Source organism: Vicugna pacos, chromosome 2, assembly GCF_048564905.1.
Source record: "Vicugna pacos chromosome 2, VicPac4, whole genome shotgun sequence".
NCBI lineage: Eukaryota > Metazoa > Chordata > Mammalia > Artiodactyla > Camelidae > Vicugna > Vicugna pacos.
Genome location: NC_132988.1, coordinates 30188820 through 30208524, shown reverse-complemented (window position 1 = coordinate 30208524; position 19705 = coordinate 30188820). Strand labels below are relative to the sequence as shown.

The 19705-nt window shown below is 40.6% G+C and overlaps 1 pseudogene; it reads right to left on the bottom strand.

Moving 5' to 3' along the window:
• Nucleotides 1-10176: 10176 nt before the first annotated feature.
• LOC102543075 (hsc70-interacting protein pseudogene) lies at nucleotides 10177-11285 on the bottom strand (annotated as a pseudogene).
• Nucleotides 11286-19705: the final 8420 nt, after the last annotated feature.

Sequence of the window (19705 nt, the reverse complement as noted above, 5' to 3'; positions counted from 1 at the left end):
CCTAAACACAGAACTCCCTGGATACTGCAGTACCCTGGAAGAGCTCTTGTGAGAGTGGGTAAGTGCAGCCTGAGTGTCTGGTGAGATCAAACCTGAAGAGAGAGTGAGATAAGGAGGGAGCTGAATCATTAGTTACTTCTTTTAACTAACTCTCTGAAGTTGGCTGGCTTCACACTAGACCTGGTGATTAATGGTAAAGAGATAGCTCTTACAATTCAACTTCTGTAAGTGGAAAGAAATTTAAAGCCTCCCCAGAGCATTTGCTTCCTCTTTAAATGCTTCAAAACAAATCTCAGTATCTCCAGGCTGTTGCCTGTTCTCATCTTGCACACAGTCCTTGATGGGGAGGATGGAGAGGGCCAGGCGTCCCCCATTGCACAGTGACCCGTGGTTCTCTGCCTTTTGGCAGCAGTCTCCCAAAGGGAGAAGCAGAGTCACAACATCTCAGGACAAAATGGCAACCCTGAGAGGTCATTTCACTGCCAGAAAGCACACACAAGCTATTATTCTGAAGAGAGAACTACTTGCAATTTTGTAAGAGCTTAGTCTAGAGTTTGCTGAAGAAGTGCTTTTTTGTTCAATTAGCTCTTGTAGAAAGTATGTTTGTAAAAGTTAAGAAGATTCAATACTGAGAAAAATTCTCTTTCTGACTTTGAAAATTTTTCTAATACATAAGCACAATTCTTAGTTCCAGAGACTCACTCAGTTATCAAAGATGATATAGATAAGGTGACAAGACCTACCAACCAGTCAGATGCTCAAACAGAAATCTAGAGTTCATGCTGTTTCCTCTCTGCTCATACCCAAATTCATCTCATTAATTCTCCTTGCAAAATATCTTAATTCTTCCACTTTTCTCCATTCTCACGGCAGCATTTTCATCTAAATCTCAGTCATGTCTCGCCTGAACTATTACAATAACCTCTTAAATAGAACTCACTCTTGCTTCTCTATAACCTGTTTCATGGCAACCAGAGAGAGACTTTTAAAACATCTCTGAGTTCATGCCATTCATGAGATCATGTCATCTTCTAAGGCCGTAGATGATTTGGCCCTTTCCTACCTTCCATCTTCACTTTCCACCGTATTCTACCCTAATACCAGCAACCTGTTTGTGTTCCTTGACTAAGCCAACCTCTTATCTGCCTTAGAGACTTTGCCCTCATTTCCTCTGGCTGTAATGCTGACCTATTCACAGTTCTTTCCTGTCTTTTAGGTCTTACTGTGAATGTCACCGCCACAGATAGGTTCCCCCCGATCAACCTGTCCCCTTCCCTTATTCTTCTCCCTTTATTAATATCTTTGTTTACTTTGTTCTCAGCACTTATAATCTGAAGTTGTCCCATTTATTCATTAATGTATATACTTACTGTTGGTCTCTTCTCACCCACAATGGAATCTAAGCTTTTACATGGCAGGACCCATGTTTGTCTTATGACATCCCTGCACCTCCAGTAGCTAGAATAGTACCTAGAATATGGTAGATACTCAGTGAATGTTTATGAGATAAATGCAGAAAGAAAGCTCATTTAGAGCAGGGGTTGGCAAGCTTTTTCTGTAAAGGGCCAGAGAGTAAATATTTTAGCATTTGAAGCTGTTCCACGAGAACAGCTTTACATGCCACCTGATTCCTCAGTACCTCCTATTTCCTACTCATGGCTGATTGTGCTAGAACTGAACTCTGCCTGAATCAGATGGTGTCTCTACAGAATCTGGAATTGGGCCACTAAAATTGAACCAGTTAGATACTGATGGGCTTTTGAAATAATATAGTTGGGTAGATCCATGATAAATCAATTCAAATATAAGGTCATATTTTCAGAGAATAGAGATGCCAAAATAAAAAGGAGGTCGGTCTTCTGAAGACTCTTGCAAAAGAAGGAGATACACAGGTAGAAGCACAGATCTGAAGCCCCAAGGTCCCAACAATAAAGGACTAGCCTTGGGTCCTGTATGTCCAGTTCCATGTCCCACGTGGCCTAGGTGTGCTTTGCTTATATTCTTGGATATCTGTGATGTGGCCTGTTATTATCTCTCCTTAACTGACCTAATTCGAGAGAACTTCTATTTTTGACAAGAGGAATGGGCATTTCAAGTTATTATCAAAACTGTCAATCAATACACACATATTTAACAAATGTCTGCTACGGTTAAGACATCTGTTAGGCATCATAAAAGCAAACAAATACGTACAAGAAATTGTTAAGGAGTGAGGGTAAATCTAGTTGAGGGATGAGACACAGATACATGAAATGGTAATTAACAACGTGAGGCTATGTGTGGTATGTGCCTCATGAAAGGATTCTATGTTTCTAAGACTTTTTAAAAATCAATTTTAATGGTATTTAAAGCAAAATGAAAATAGATGCTGAGGAAATAATACTACTAAGTCAAAAGAATTACGCAACAGTGATTTCTGACAAATAAAATTGCTTTTTATCAAGAATTATACTTTTATCTAAGTATTTAAGGCATGTTTTAGCAGAATTTTGAAACTGCTAACCATGACTCAAATCTATTCAGATCAGCTGAGAATAAACCATTCCTGTGCTCTTTTTGAAGGAGATAATGACTATCCTCAGAGTATCTAAAAAGTGTTTGGTCCTAACAACAAAGGATAGATCAAGTCCCTAGTGTGTCCAAAGTGAACTCTTGGGTATTTCATCAACAGAGGCATCAGATTACCAATTGCTTCAAAAATGCACTGCCTGATACTGTCTCTACACTGACAAAACATCCCCTCAGAAAAGCAACCTCCAGAGACATGTGTCTGATGTGAATGGATTTACAAATTAATTTTTCTTGCACCAAGATTTATAGAAATACCATCTTCTACAGATATTCCCTATAAGATCTTCTCAATCTGAAGTGGAAATAAACTTTGTGAAGTCAAAAAGTTTATCAGGATTTTTTTAAAGTAAGTTTTTACCAAAGCATTGTTTCAAAAGGAAATAAAAGTGGGAGTTGGGGAGTAATAAAATTGATTACCTGTCATATCAATGCATAGAAATTCAGCATCTTATCTATCTTAACTATCTGCTACTTAAGCCCCGATGGTTTTTCTTCATTCATTGAGTATCTATACTTGATACAAAGCAAGGTATGAGTCAGTAATTAGTCTGTGTGCCTGCGCCAGGACTGATAGTCCTTTACCACCGGTTAACTCATCAGTGGTTTTCCAGCCTAAGTGTGGATCCATGCACTTGAGGGTTTGTTGAAACATTTGCTGGGCCCCACTTCTAGAGTTCCTGATGTAGTAGGTCTGGGGGTGGTCTGAGAATCGGCATTTCTAACAAGTTCCTGGGTGATACTGATGCTGCTGTTCTGAGAGGCCTCACGGAGAACCAGTGAACTCGTATAACACTCACATAAGCTTTGGCCCTGTCGCTAGCCTGGACTTCCCCACTGGATGCACGTAGAGAGTCCACTAGAACTGTGTGAAGAGACAGCCTGAGGTGGATTTGTGTGTGTGTGTGTGTGTGAATTCTATTGCTCAAAAGTCATAACAATGGTTGGGGGATTTTGTCTGTAATTCTGATTAATTTTTAACTTCCTCATCTTCATAGAAGGCCCAATGCCAGCTGATGGTGGTTGCTTAGGTAAAGAGGCAGTATAGCGGGCTCCCAGTGAGATTCACCAGCCAGGATCCATGGCAGATGAAAATCCTCTCACCAAAAAAGTTTACACTGATCGCTCTGGTGATAGTGCTGGTCCAGTCCAGTTCTGGCATTTGGAAAGGACTGTCCAAATGAACGGAATCCTGATGCAGGCTACGACGTGTCTGAACCCTGAAAACATTATGCTAAGTGAAAGAAGCCAGTCCCCAAAGACCACATGTTGTATGAGTCTACTCATATGAAAGTCCACAACAGGGAAATTTATAGAGACAGGAAATAGATTCATAGTTTTAGAGATGACAGAGACTGGGGGAAGGTAGGGGAGTGGGGAGAATGTTAGCTAAAGGGTACAGGGTGTCTTTCTGAGATGATACGTATGGTCTAAAGTTGCAGTGATGGTTACACACCTTGGTGAATATACTAAAAATCACTGAATTGTGCATTTAAATGGGTGAATTATACAGTATGTGGTTCACATCTTAATGAAGCTATTAAGAAAATAAAAGGACTGTCCGCTGGCTGGCATGCTTTGTTCATCCTCATACTATGCTCACCAGCTTCCTACTCTCCGAAAAGCTTTCCTTAGAACTTGTGCATGTGCTCAGACTATGTCCCTAACACATGGCAAGGCACTAATATTAATGGCCATTTCTAAAAGCAAAGAAGGGATTCCCAAAATATAATTAAGCCTTCATTACCTATTATTTTTATCCAAAGTGAAGAAAAAAAGGTTATGAAAAGGCACAAAAGGTATAAAACTAAAAAAACAGGGAAAAAAATTTCTGGCTTATTTGAAAGGTGGTTTGTAAAATTAAGTGTTCCAAGTGTGCAAACAGGGAAGAAACTACAGAGGCCTCCACTCCAGGAAGCACAGTTTGAAGGGGACCATGAGGCTGGGGCTTCAGAAATCATCTTTATACATCCCACAGTATAGAGATGGTGTTAAGACGCTAAATAGCATTTCCATTCAAGGGCCATAGGAAGAAGCTAGTGCACGAGGAAAATGCCCTGAATAGTACAGGTCTTAGCACATTTAAAAAGAAAAGAAAAGCAAGGCTCCAGAAGATAAAACTCACCTGCCCCCAAAGCAAATTACCTTAGAGTTAATTCATTGATTAATATGTTTGTGAAACATTTTCTGAGTGCATACAGTAGCCCCCAACACTGTAGTCAGACACTGCCCTTGGCTCAAGCAAAACAAAGAAAAGAGAGGCCACTCCAACCCTCAAGGAGCTTATTGTGTGGTGGGGATAAACCAGTGATCGCAGTGCTTTCTGGCGACCACTTTGGTAAATGATGCTTTGGAAGCATAGAAGAGGAACAGGTAAATTACACTGTGCGCTCAGAGACAGCTTCCTGTAAAAAATGACCTGAGTTTCAAAGGATAAGTAAGAGTTAGCTAGCCAGAGAATGAAGGAGAGGATGTGACAGTTTGCACTTAAGGGCAGATGAGGAAGCTCAGCGGTGGAAGGCACCGTTGGCAGTGCCTTGGCTCCTCCACGGGCCCAGCACGTGTAGAACAGGTCTACCATGGTTCTAGATTTCCCTGGGTAACCCTGACCCTTCAGGTCTGGTGACACCACGTCTGCCTTTTATTCCACTAGTCCGAGAACTTGCTGTTGGCGGTGGCTTGCTACAATTGTTGCTCCCCTCTGTTTGCCTCACCATCCTGTGACCTCATAGCTCTTCCATCATCTGTGTAATCCATTCATTGTAGGAAAGTTCAACAATATCATTTCTGATTGGAAATTGCAGTTACCTGTGAATGGCTGGGGTGAAGGCTATGTGAGGGGAGAGGAGCAAATAAAACAAGAGAAGTAGGGAGTTAGTTAGGTGCTAAGCGGAAGGCAACAGGGAGCCATTGAAGGATTAAGCAGGGATCTGATTGGCATTAGTAAGATCTTCTTGGTAGCAATGCAGAGAATGGGTTTACTGGGGTTGGCCACACACAGATTAGCAGTTAAAAAAAATCTAGGAAACTGTTTCAGTAGCCTGGTAAAGGATGAAACTGGCATGAACTGGATAGAAGTTCTCAAATGTTTTGGTCTCAGGAGCCCTTTATATTCTTGAAAATTATCAAAGGCTCCAAGACAGCTGCCTTAGTTCTCCACAGCACATGCAGACACAACACAGTGATAGAAAAAAGATGATCTGTTGATGAATGTTTCTGTTTATGAGCCAGGATAACTTTCCTCAAACATCCCTCAGCTGACTCTCTTCCAGTGCTTAAGCTAGTCACTGAAAAGAGGAGGCAGGGAAGCATCATGTTTGGTTTAAACCAGTCATGATTCATTCTCTGGGACCAGGGTTGGGGCTGGATCCATCCTCCTCTTGAAGCTTATTGGGGCACCTACTAGCAAGGAAGGGTAAGTGCTGTTAGGTCGGCAGTCACTGGTGGCAGTCATAGGACTCATCAGTGTAGAAGTCATCAGCTGGAGTCCCGTGTCTACTGGTGATTAACCAGAGAGGTGATGATCTGAGGACCAGACTCTAAGGAATACTGACATTTAAGGAATGAGCAAAGGAAAAGGAATCTCTGAAACTCTGGGGCAGGAGATAGAATGGTTAGGAGCGTGCGGCTCTCAGACTGCTGGAGTGGGGCACCATGAATGTCATTAGCGGTCTGATCTTGAGAGAATCACTTAGATTTTCTAAACCCAAGTTTTCTCATCTATAAAATGGCGAAAATAATTATACCTATTTCATTAGTGCTGTTAAGAGGGAGGATTAAATACAGTAATTGTGTAGTTGGCATAAAACCCTTAATAAATGAGGGCTACTGTGTTATTGTGTATTGTGTTAATAGTGTTAGTATTAATGAGGATCTGCTTCAGAGATGAAAAGATAATCAGAAGTAACAGACGCCAGGAGAAAATTTTTTAAATACTTCCAATGATAAATACTGAAAAGAAGCTGATTCATATAAGGAACGTCATGAGGTACGTAAGGGTTGTCCTGTTCACATTTTTCACAACTACTATTGGCTTATATGAAACTAGCTGTCAGCCTAACCCACAAGATGTTTGTACACAAACTCCAGCCAAACTAGGTCTCTGTCTTTCTGTACCTGTGTAACTGATTGCAGGATTTCGTTTATGTATTACATTGTATCTAACCCTTGGTTTTAGTCCAGTGTTCTAGGCTGACAAGATTAATTTGAAACTTTGATCTATCATGCTTACATTAGATGGCATTCCCATTGTTAATGCCATCTGCATATTTGATGTGTATATGTTGTATATTTTTTTCTATTTTATTATAACAGTTGAGGGTAAGAATATTTAAAAGGGAAATTGCTTTTCTCTAGGTTCATTCAGTTTCCTCATCTGTAAAATGAGTATAATTATATCTGTTTTCACATAGGGTTGTGATAAGTAAGCAAATACCCGAACATGCCTGGTACTGTGTGTAGCACAAAGGTGTTCCTAAATCCTTCCTTGTTCCCTCCTGTCTTCCTCCCTATAGCCCTCCTTTTTCTTTCTTTTTAAATTTCTTTAAAACATTGCTTAAACATATCGCCTTGCTTATAAAGAGAAACTACACGTAGAATAGGACAATGTTTTGAAATCCAATTGGCTGGAAGAGAGTAAACTGAATTTCATGCTTTGAATTGGTGGCATCTCCCTAAAGGGAGGATAACGGCATAAATATACTTCTGTCTCCTTTTCTCATGATCCCCAAATCCCTACCCACACACTCTACCTCCCATCACCTTTTTCCACAACCCCTCTAGCCCCTCAAAGCAGATCATAGTCACTTCACTGTTGATAGAAATATATTCATTGAGTATCTACAATGTACACAGCATCAGGTGAGGGCTGAAGTTAAGATACTAGAAGCCAAAAACAACCTCTTTGCCTTTTAGGACCTAATGAACTTCAGTATCTGGGTTTAATCCCCTCAGGCTAAAGCCTCTCCATTTGCCTGTAAGTCAAGAAAGAAAGAAGACCCCGTGTGGACTTCTGCCCTCCCTCCCAGGTATATTTTATACATGTTAAATATTTATTAAACCTTCATTATGTGCCAGGCATGATTATAAATACTAAGGTGAGGTCCCTGTTCTCGTGGGATTTATAGTCATGGGGAGGTGGGTGGGGAGAACAGACAAACACACAGAAAAAATGCATGAACATGATGTTATTAGACATAAAAGTAATACAGAGCATTTAAACAAGTGACATGCTATAGTGTGGCTCCTCTAGGTTGGGTGGGCAGGAAAAGCCCCTCTGAGCAGGTGACATTTCAGCTGAGACCTGAATCACAGGAAAGAACCAGTTACACTAAGATCTAAAGAACATTCCAGGCAGAAGAAACACTAGTACAAAGTCCCCGAGGTAGGGATAAAATCGCTGTGTTCACAGGGCTGAAAGGAGGCCGATGTGGCTGGATTACAGCACCCCAGGGGGAGAGTGGTGTGAGATAAAGTGAGAGAGCCATGGGTCAGGTCACTCTGGCAGGGCCTTCCAAACCTGGAGGCCTGTTGGAATGTCCTGGGGGCGCTTTAAAAGCTATGTGGAGCCCTCCTCCAGAGGTTCTGATTCACTTGATCTGAGGTAGAGCCCAGGCAGTGAAAGTTCCCAGGGAATTCCTGCGTGCAGCAGGGTTGATGTCTGGGTCTCACCAGCCATGGTAGGGAGCTTGTATTTTCTCCTAAGTGGGTTGGGAAGGTACTAAAAGATATTAAGCAGAGGAGTGATGGGTTTTGAGTAAGTTATTTAGAAGATCCCTCTAGCTGCTACATGGAGAATGGATGGTTGTGGCTCAAGAGAGGAAGCTGGTGATTATTGTCTTTTTGTGGACATATGCTTTCATTTCTCCTGGGTAAATACCTAGGAATGGAATTGCTGGAAACAACCCAAATGTCTCTCAAAAGTTGAATGGATAAACAAATTGTGATATGTTTGTACAATAAAATACCACTCAGCAATAAAAATAAAGAACTACTGATGCATGCAATAACGTGGATGAATCTCAAAACCATTATGTTGAACAAAATCAGGCAGACACAAAACAGTATATACTATACTGATCCTCTTAAGAGGTTTAAGAAAAGGTAAAACTAATCTATGGTGATAGTAATCAGAAGTGGCTGCCTCTTGAGGGTAGAGACTGACTGGAAGGGGGTTACTCGGGAATTTATGAGGGTAATGGAAATGTACTACATCTTGACTACATGAGTATATGCGTTTATCAATACTCATTGAATTGTACACCTAAGATCTGTACATTTCACTATATATGAATTTTATCTTAATTGAAAAAGGACTACTAAACACCTCCTAGAATGGCTTTTAAAAAAACAATAGCAGGTGCTGGGAGTGCAAAATGGAAAACAGTTTGGTAGTTTCAGGTAAAATTAAACAGGCACTTACTATATGATTCAGCAATCTCACATCTAGGCATTTACCCAAGAGAAATAAAATGTGTCACACAAGCACCTGTGTGAATGTTTAAAGAGAGAAGCAACAGGGATTATAGTTAGAAGGCGATTTGCAGTGTCCTGGTGAATGATGGTGGCTTAGTCCAGGCTGAGGAGATGGAGATGAAAGAATGGACATGGAAGGAGATGGGCTATGGAGATGAAGTGAAGTCAACAACGTCAGGATATGTTCTCCAGGCAGAGTCTAAGGGGACACGGTAGTTGATTGAGAAGAAGAGAAGAATCAAGGATGGCTCTTTCCTTGACGGAGCTGTGGAAGCCTGGGGAAATCCTAGGCTAGGAGAGAGGAAAACTGAGAGCTCCTTTTCAGCCACGTTATGTCTAGGATGTTTATTAGGCTTCATGGACATTTTAGTGGTGGATTTCTAGAAAAGATGCTTTCATCTTTTATTGTTCAAATATAGACTCTCAATCTGGCCAATGGGAGGATGCTGTGGTGATAGGTAGCAGTACAATGCAGTTCCTTGAAGTCGTGACAGAGTAAGGAACAGGTTTATGAGAAGCAGAATTAGATAGACTTTAATGTTTCTTTATAATTGTGGACCCAACAGATAGAAAGAATAGGAAACAAAAATTCAAGATGAGATGAAACAATAAATAGTTTAATCCAAGCAAATGTTGTAGTGACCTGAGTAGAATTAACCAGGCTTGAAAATTAGATAATAATACGATTTGGATTTAGGGATATGGGCTAATATGACCATTTCTGATTAGTTATCTATTGCTATATAACAAATTACCCCCCAAATTTATAGTAACAACAATATAAAGGTTTGTTATCTCATTCAGTTTCTGTGGGCCAGAAGTTTGGGAGCAACTCAGTGGGTTTTATTTTTTGAGCAGGAAGGGACTGCTTAGTTTTTGGTTTTGTTTTTAATATTTTTAAGGTTTAAAAAGTGTTAAAAGTCTTAATTCCCAGTAGGAGAACAATATCTGAATGGATACCCTAAAGGCAAACCACTATAAAATATTTGCATGTGGGGCAGAGGGATAGTGATTATCTTCAAAGCACCTCAGCTGTCTTCAGGAGAAGGTCAGAGGTACACTGGTTTGTATTATTGGGACATCCATGAGGATGTTGCCTTTCCTTCAGCATGGTCTTGATTTGTCAGAAGGACATTACATTTGACCTTCAAATTTGGCCGACAATTTACTGATGAGATTCAAAACATTCAGGTTACTGTGACATTTCGACATATTTGCCAGGTTCTGGGTCACGTCCTGAAAGACCACCATAACTTCTGGATCTTGCCTGGCTGTAAGGACCTCTGGGTCACTAAGAATTTCATTGAGCCCAGGCATTCCTGCCATTCCAGGCATTCCCTTTCCCATTCCAGGCATTCCTCCAGGAAAATTACCATGCTTTGCCCCAGGAAAGCCACCTGGAAAGCGGCCTACTGAGCTCCAGATAGTCTCAGGCTTCTGCCTCGCTCTGGGCTCTCCATTGTTCTTCCAAACCCTTCTTAACCCTTTCTGTTCTTTCTTAGATCTCTCGCTCCTCACAGTTTCACTTATACTCTCTCTCCGACATTCAGCAATTTTCCAGATTTTGGTTGAACTTCCAGCATTGCACTACCATCTTCATCATAATCCAGTTTACAAGCAAGGGCAAGATCATGGGCTGCTTCTTCCCAATGGCCCAGAAGTCTGTGTGCTTTTCCTCCCCACCTGTAAGGCTGAGCTGAATTAGGATTTATTTCAATATCTCTGTCCCAGTCCCGGATGGAAGCATCTGGCTTCTGTAATTTGGTGAAGACACTGGCTCTCTCGGCATACAGAATGGCCAAGCGAGGATTCAGCTTGATGACTATGTGAACAAGTCAATGGCTTTCTGTAGTTCACCATCACTTAGGGCACCAATGGCAGCCACATTTTTATCACCTGCGTGATCCAGCATATCCTCAGTTACCTCTACATTTTCGTTCCCTGTTTGTTGAGGGACATCAGTGTCTGGTTCAATTACACCTTCAAATTCCAGATCACTTGCCTCTCCGAATGATTCGTCTGTCTTCAGGTTTTCCTCTGCCTTCTCACTGTTTGCTTTTCCTTCCTTGGTGTGTTCTGATTTAGTTTATGAGTGGCAGGTGATATTTCACCCCCACCACCTTCCCCACCTTGCTCTCTGCCCACTCCCTCAGGAAGTGCATTTCCTTGGTGTGCAGGATGCTGGGATCCTGTTCACATATTTTCACAAAGGCTTGAAATTCACTCACTTCTCTGGGGTCCATGGTCTGGAAGCTGAGCCTGGCTTCCAGGCTCGCCGCTACCTCAGAGACCACGTAGAAGGGTGGGGCTGCTTAGTTTTCAGTTGAGGTCTCTTATGAAGTTGCTAAGTTTTGGTCAGGGCTACATTATCTGAAGGGTGACTGGAGCTAAAGGATCTGTGTCCTAGATGGGTGATTCACATGCATGGCAAGTTAAGGCTGGCTGTTGGTAGGACTCAACTACTAATCTACTCACATAGATTATTCCCTGGGTGCATGAGTAGCTGTTCCTCCACAACAAACAATCCAAGAGTATGCAAGGTAGAAGAAGCAATGTCTTTTATGACCTAGCTTCAGAAGTCACTCTTCATCATTTCCAGAATATCCTACTGGTTACAGGTCAGCTTCATTTAGAGCAGAAGTGTCTACCCAGGGGACTGACTTACAGGAGGGGACAATCATTGGAGGCCTTTTAGGAGGCTGGTGTCAACTCCCTCTTTAAGTTTTGGAGTTTATGACATATTTAGAATATAAAGGGACTCTGTGGTAGTGATGTTATGAGAAAAATTCCTCTAGATATTTGTGGCTCCAGATCTCATATGCAAATCAACCAGCTTCAGAAGATACACTCAAAAGAACATGAGAAAATAAACTTTTTTAAAGCATTTTTTTAACATTGGGAAAGTTTACAATTAAATATAGAAATATTTAAAAAATCAAACACATTGTATTAGTATTTTTTTGTAAAGGAATCAGTATATTTAGTATTTTACATATTTATAATGTTTAAGAGAATATGACCTATTAGGATAACATATTATATGTGTAATGCTTATTTAAAATGTGGAACTAAGTAATTGATTTACATTTTTTATTTTAAGTGGAATTTTTTCAAATATAAATGCAGTATTAAACATTTAAAAGAACTTAAAATTAATGTATTTATAAGATTAATTTATTAGATATATATGAATCACTTGAGTACATGGAAAGTGTTTTTTGGTTTTTGTTTGTTTTTGTTTGTTGTTTTGGTTTGACAACTGAAGAACTTGAAAAAATGACTATATTAAATTTATAAGGCATTTAAAATATTTAAAGTAGGTTAATTAAGTAAATTTGTAAATGTGATCAAACATTAATCAAAAGTCCCCTCAGGAGGGATTGTTTACAGTTCCCTGTATCTAAAAAGTTTTATAAACTTACAAGCTTACAGAAAAATCACCCTGGGTTCTGATTTTGTAAAGTCAAATATTAATTTTTCAAAACCAAAGTAACTTTTGAATAATATTCCTATGCACAAAAGTCGACCTTGAGTACATAGATGCACTTGGATGGCAGGTGGAGAAGAAAGAAGAGATTCTGGCTGATGGGTCAAGCCCTGCCTGTATAAGTTTGGGCCTGACTCTTGCTCCTGCCTGATGGCTGAGCTGGTCCACAGGGATGGCTGAGGCTGCCAGGGCCAGAGGGTGGGGGAAGGGGGCAGGGAGCCAGATTTCTGCCTGGGTCGTCTGTCCCTGCCTCCCACCACCTTAATCTCACTGTGCTCTGTGCAAGTAATAAGTGCGGCACTGGTCTTAATACCAATTCACAGCATGATTCTTGCTCTCTCCAAAGAAGCTGAGCACATGGTATAATGGTCTTTATTAACTTACTCTTTTATTGTCCAAGGGACTTCTAGCTGACCTGCAGGACTAATTGTGGCTGTTATTAAGCAAAAAGTACAGTAAAAAATATCAGAGGGTTCTGGACATAAAAGCTGCAAATTCACCATATAGTAGTAATATGATTTATTGATATTAAACAAAAATATAGCCAAACATTGATGAATATGGGGTAGGAGAGTCTCACATTTAGCTTTTGGTTGTAATACTGAAATTTTAAATTTACTATGACTGGTCTTATGCCTGAACCCCCTACCTAGCTGAGTTGTGGGCAGGAGTGCTCTTAAATTTCCCATTAAATGTATTTTGTGTCTTCCATCAAAATTCAACTCCCAGTTCGTGCTCTTTGCCTGGCATGGCATCTAGGTGCCTGAGGAGAGCCTCAGAAGTCCGGTCCTGAGTGCCAGAGCCAGGGGCCTCATTGACACAGGGGGGCCTGCTCTTCAAAATGGGGCCTGCCCAGTGCCTGGCCCTGCTGCCCCTCGTGTGGGTTTCAGCATCCACTGCTGCTGATGAGCTGCCACAACCGCACTTAGTCCCAGCATCTCCCTGGAGGCCTCCTCTTCCCTATCCAGACCCTGCCCTTCCAGCCATCCAGCGCACACCTTCCACACAGCGCCTCCCAGGCTCTGCGCTGCTGCCTCCACCCTCCACCACTCCTGGCACTGTCAGTGGCCAGCCTGCCTAGCCAGGGGTTTCCAGCTGATCAACAGTACTCTAAGGCTTTGCTTTCCTAATAGGGGATGCAGACTGTTTATAGGCTCTTGACTTGACAAAACCTACCCGAATTTTCCCTCCCCAACTTCATCTTCCTGCCTTGGCTGTAAAACGTGCTCCGTCTGTGGTCCCTTAGCATTTTTCTGTTTAACACAGGCAAAAGGCCCTCTGCTCATCTGCTCTTGCCATTCCTGACATCCCAGCCGCACTCCTCCCGTGCTGGGGCTTGGGCAGTGTGCCCAGCCCGCACTTTTCCTACCTCTGTCTTCCCTCTCCTTCCCATAATCCTCACAGCCTGGCAGTAGGGATGTCTTTTCTCTGGACACTAAGCACCAAGGCACACATGTGATGGCCGAGGAGGGGTCTTCACTTTATTATGCAACAAGGTGTGATCTGAGTCCATCATGTGAGTGGAGAATGATCAAAATTAGGTCATATACTGGGAGCAAAAATATGTTGGTGTTATATATGCACTTATATTTCAATTGAAACAAACTTTACTTATTGTTAATTGGATATTTGAGAGGGTAGGAATGGGGAATTATATTTGACAACGAGGTACTGTCTTACTGGTATGTGCAAAATATTGAACCATGTCTGTAAGGAACCAACACATCAGAGGAAGAGAAAAACGTTTACAAGTATCTTCAGTAGAAGCCAGAAGATGACAAATACTATAAAGGAACTTCCAACAGAGTACCACAGAAGCCTGCAGAGGAGTGGGAGGAATTCTGAATGGCTGGATCCAGAAGGCTTCAAGGAGCTGCTAAAACTTCTGAGGCCTGGTCATGGTCTATTGGCAGAGATTAACATATTTTATAGAAAAGGTGATGTTGAAGCTAAACTTTCAAAGTCATGTGCGATTTCAACAAGCAGAGACAGAATAAGAGAAAAAGGGATTTCCAGAAAAGGGGAAGCATGAATTTCAAGGACACAAATGGTTCCTTTCCCTTTCTCCTCCCAGGTCTACTTTACCCACGTGGTTTCTATAAAAATCGTCTTCTTGGTACCATATGGTCACATGGTTTTTGTAAGAATCATCATCTGACCACATAATATTGATTGATGTTGGGGAATCCTGACTCAACAGGCCTCTCAGTTCTTTCTTGGGAATTTGGAATTGAAGCTAAGAAAAAAAGTAATCAGTTTCTCTTGGTTATCAGAAGTTAAACTTTGAACCTTGAGAAATGTAGGAAGAGAGACAAAATGAGATAGAAAAAAAGGAAGAGTGAGAAGAAGAAAAAGAAATGACGCTGATACAGAGGGAAAACAGCGTCACAGAGCAAGAACTCTGGTGACCTTTGTGTCTCTGATTTTGGATGTTCCTGAGGCTCAGCTGTATTTCTGTTCTTGGGTCCCTGAAATATAGTGGTATTTCTGTGGTAAATTTCTTCCTCCTTGAGCTAAACTGAGTTTTCTGGATGTTGTTTTTGTTGTTGTTTCTTGGTAACCAACTGTGTTAGCTTCCTTGGACCGCTGAAACAAGTTGTCACAAACCTGATGGCTTAAAACAACAATCTATTCTTTCACAGTTCTGGAAGGTGTAAGTCCCCAGTCAAGGTGTCAGTCGTGCTGTGCTCCTGCTAAAGGTTCCAGGGAAGAATGCTTCCTTGACTCTTCCTAGCTTCTGGTGGCTACGGGCAACTCTTGGCATTCCCTGGCTTATAGCTGCATCACTCTCATTTCTGCCTCCCTCTTCACATGGGCATCTTTTCTCTGTGTGTCTCTCTGTGTCTTCATATGGCCTTCTCATAAGGACACCAGTCCCTAGATTTAGGGCCCTTACTAATCTAGCAAGATCGCATCGTAACTAATTATATCTGCAAAGACTCTATCTCATAATAAGTTTACAAGGCGAGGTTCCAGGTAGACATGAATTCTGGGGGACACTATTCAACCCAGTATACCAGTTCAACACCCAAAGGCACTGGGGCTGTTCAGGCTACGTCTAGAGCCAGGTTCTTGAGGACCTGGCATGCTGCACTGAGGATGCTGAGGTTTGCTCTTTACCCAAAGAGGAGGCATTGAAAAGCTCTACGCAGGAGAGAATCTTGGTCAGAACTTCACAGAGGATTGCTTTGGTCACAATGTGTAAATTCGAGCAGGGAGGGCTAATGAGGAAAGAAAACCAGTTTTACCTTTGGATAGAACTGTGGAAGGTAATACGGTCTGGCGTCAGGATAGATGGTAGAGGATGAGGAGGAAGGGACAAGTGGGAGACTCACTGCAAATTCAGAGTTAACCGGACTCGGCAATTAATGTCTGATGGGTGGGAGGAAGTGAGTGAAGAAGGAGAATAGTCTTGGTGGACTGTACCATATAGGTATGTCCATGAACATCGCTGGGTAGTTGCCAAGTGGGAGATAGTATTACCCAGAGGGCTGGGATTAAAGAGAAGATTAAGGTTTGAGGATCCCACAGGGGTGGACCCCAAAGACATGAGTGAACAGTGAGTTGGACGTAAGCTCTTTCAGTTGGGATTCCTTCCATGAAAATGATTCCCTGTTTGTATAAGAGGATTCCATGGCATAGTCCTTACCTGTTTTTGCTTTTGTAGTTAAAAATACTCTTTACATACATCTGTGTCTTTGTCTGGGTAACATATTCTTAATTTTAATAGATATTGCCAAGGTTACTTTCCTTAAAGTCTATACCAGTCCACTTTTCTACTGGCATTGTATGAGAGTCCACTTTCTTCCCTATTCCCACGATTGGTAGGTATTTCCCTCCTTAATGTTTGCTATTTGAAAATATGACTTCTTTTAACGGCTGCAAAACATTCCACCATATCAACATACCATAAATTACTTAAACATTTTCCTATTTTTGGACATTAGATTGTTGCCCATTTTTTGCTATAATAAAATTAATCACCCAGAAATGGGCATTTTTATACATATATTTTTATTCATTCAATGATACTTACAGTGATTGTTATAATTTGAAAGAAGGTGACATAAGTAGTTTCCACAGGCTCTTTGTTTTGTTGTTTTTGTTCCTGTGTGCCTTTCTTTCATTTCAATAATAATATTTTAGTTGGACAGGAAGGGGGATAGAAAGGGAAGAGGTTAAAACAAATAGATTTTTCACTGTCCTTGAATTTCTATTTATATGTGCTATTCCTGTCCTTCATTACCAAAGTGATCTAGAATTGCTATTAAGCCATTATTAATTCTCTAATTTTACCTTATTCATAAATGAAGTTTCTCATTTTATGGAGGGAAGAACAAATGTAAGAGTATCTTAGCGCTGTCTGTAACCTACAAAAGCAGCTTGACTCTTTATTTTCTTAGATATAGAAAATTCTGAAAAGCATCAACCTTTTATTGCCAGATGGAAAAAAAATATGAGATTTAAATCTTGACACCATGAGTGGTATATATATTATAATATATGATTGGAAAAATAAACGTCCTTTTCTGTATTCTTCCCCCTTAAACTTTAGCCATTAGAGTCAGAATGCTTTGATTGCAGAATTCTCACTTGAGCAAGGTTTTTATATAACATTATTCATATTCTTGGCCTTGGATACCAATTAAGTCTCTCAAGTCTAAAATTGCTTTGTTTGCTTTTTAAGGAAATCTGCCCACCTTACAGACCTACAAGTTAACTAACCAGCCTGTTCCTCCTGCCCCCTTCCCCCCAGGACTTTGCTCTGTTGGTTTCCTGCCAGCTCTTACTTTCAAATCGAAATAGTTCAGTTTCTCTGTTTCTAGAACATAGAATTCATTACTCCTGGATTTTTGCCAAGAATGTCCCTCTCATGTTTTTAAAACTAAGATGAATGTTTCAGAATGACCTAGTGGGCTTGACCCATGATTAGAAGTCAGTCAGTGATATATTAGATGTCTGCGTGGATGCTCTGTTCTGTGTAGTGGGGCTGCTGGGGGAATGGGACTCTGGGAGGGTGGGGAGGGCACTGGGGTGAAGCTTTGGGACTGGAGTGGAGAAATATGTGTGAGAGATTAGGTAAGATTTGGCTGACGTGAGGCAAGACTCAGATTCTTCCCCTGCCCTCAGGGCCCTGGTGAGTCTCTACCATGGAAAGGGCATAGTCATTAATTCCATTTGGCCATTTGGATAGAAAACAGAAAGCCAGGTGACAGAGAATATTTATAAAGGGCTCTAGAAAGGACCACTCCATTTTTTTTTTCTTCCTGATTTTCGAGGCTTCTTTTCTCTTCCTACCCTTGCTTAGCTGCTTGTTTCTACTAGTACTGAAAAGAGCAACAGAGCGGAAGGTATACATCTGCATAGCTTTAGGCCAGGTGAATTTTTCATTCCTGTTGCTCTGTTGAATGACATAGGGAAGTTTCTTTACCTTTTAGGTTACTTTCTAGGAATATGTTAGTGTTTACATTCTTTTCTCTTCCAATTGGCTATATATTTTTAAATTAAACTTTTCATTTTGAGATAATTGTTAATTAACAGACCGTTATAAGAAATACCACTGAAAGGTCCTATGTACCCTTAACCCAGTTTCCCCCAATAGTAACATTTTGGGAAATTCCAGCACAATATCATTGTAGGATACATTCATGTGCAATATCATTGACATTGATACACTCAAGATATATATCATTTCCATCCCCACAAGAATCCCTCATGTTGCCTTCTGTAGTCACATACACTTCCCTCCTTCTCTGACTCCCGCATTATCCGTTATTAATTGCTTATGTATTCTCCATTTCTATAATTTTGTCGTTTCAAGAATGTTATGTAAATTAAGTCATACAGTATGTAACCTTTTGATATCGGCTTTTAAAACTCAGTGTAAATTCTTAGAGATTTGTGGATGTATCAATAGTTCTTTCTTTTTTTTTTATAATTGCTGAGTAATATTTCATGGTATGGATATACTGCAGTTTGTTTACTACTCACTCATTGAAAGACATCTGGGTTGTTTCCAGTTCTTGGCTACTATGAGTAAAGCTGCTATGAACATTTGTGTACAAGCTTTTATGTGAACATAAGTTTTCATTTCTCTAGGATAAATGCCCAAGAGTGCAATTGCTGGGCCTTGTGGTAGTTGCATGTTTAGTTTTATAAGAAACTGCCAAACTGTTTTCAAGAATGGCTGGACCGTTTTACATTCCCACCAGCAATGTATGAGCAATCCAGTTTCTCCACATCCTTGCCAGCATTTGGTGTTAACCACTATTTTTTTTTTTAATTTTAGTCATTTTGATAATAGTGTAGTGATATATCATTGTGGTTTAAATCTGCATTATTTTCCTGATGGCTAATGATGTTGAACATCTTTTCAAATGCTTATTTGCCATCTGTATATCCTCTTTGGGAAATGTGTTCATGATTTTTGCCCATTTTCTAATTGAATTGTTTGAGTTTCTAAAATTGTTGAGTTATGAGTGTTCTCCATATACTGGTTTTTTGTTGAATATGTGGTTTGCAAATATTTTCTCCCAGTCTGTAGCTTGATATTTTGTCCTCTTAACAGGGTCTTTTGGAGAGAAAATTTTTAATTTTGAGAGACCCAGTATACTTGGGTCTTTCCTTCTATGAATTCTGCTGTTGACGTCAAGTGTAAGAACTCTTTGCTTACCCCTAGATCTTAAAGACTGTCTTCTGTATTTTTTCCTCAAGGTTTTATAGCTTTACATTTTACATTTAAGTCCATGCCACATATTTTTATGTAACTGTTTAGATCTCTGACGTCTGAAATAAGCCTTAGCATGTGAAACCCTTTTGCCCTCATTTTCTTTCTCAGGCATCTACTGAGCACCAGCTGTGACTCAACTCACTGACACCAAGTCATGGATACGATTACTGATGGGTAAATGATTCTGACTTTGTAATGAGTCAGTCAGGTGACGTGCTGAAAAGCATGAGGTCTGGAGGCAGACTGTTTGGGTTCAAATCCTGGTGCCACCTCTCAAGAGTTTCATGATCTTTAGCAAGTGACTTAATCCCCCTAAACATCAATTTTTCACATCATTCAGAGTTGGATGAAAATAACCATAATACCTACTTCTCAGGATTGTTGTGTGTGAGCAGAAAATGAAATATTATGTATCAGATGCTTAGTGCAGTACCTGGCATACGCAC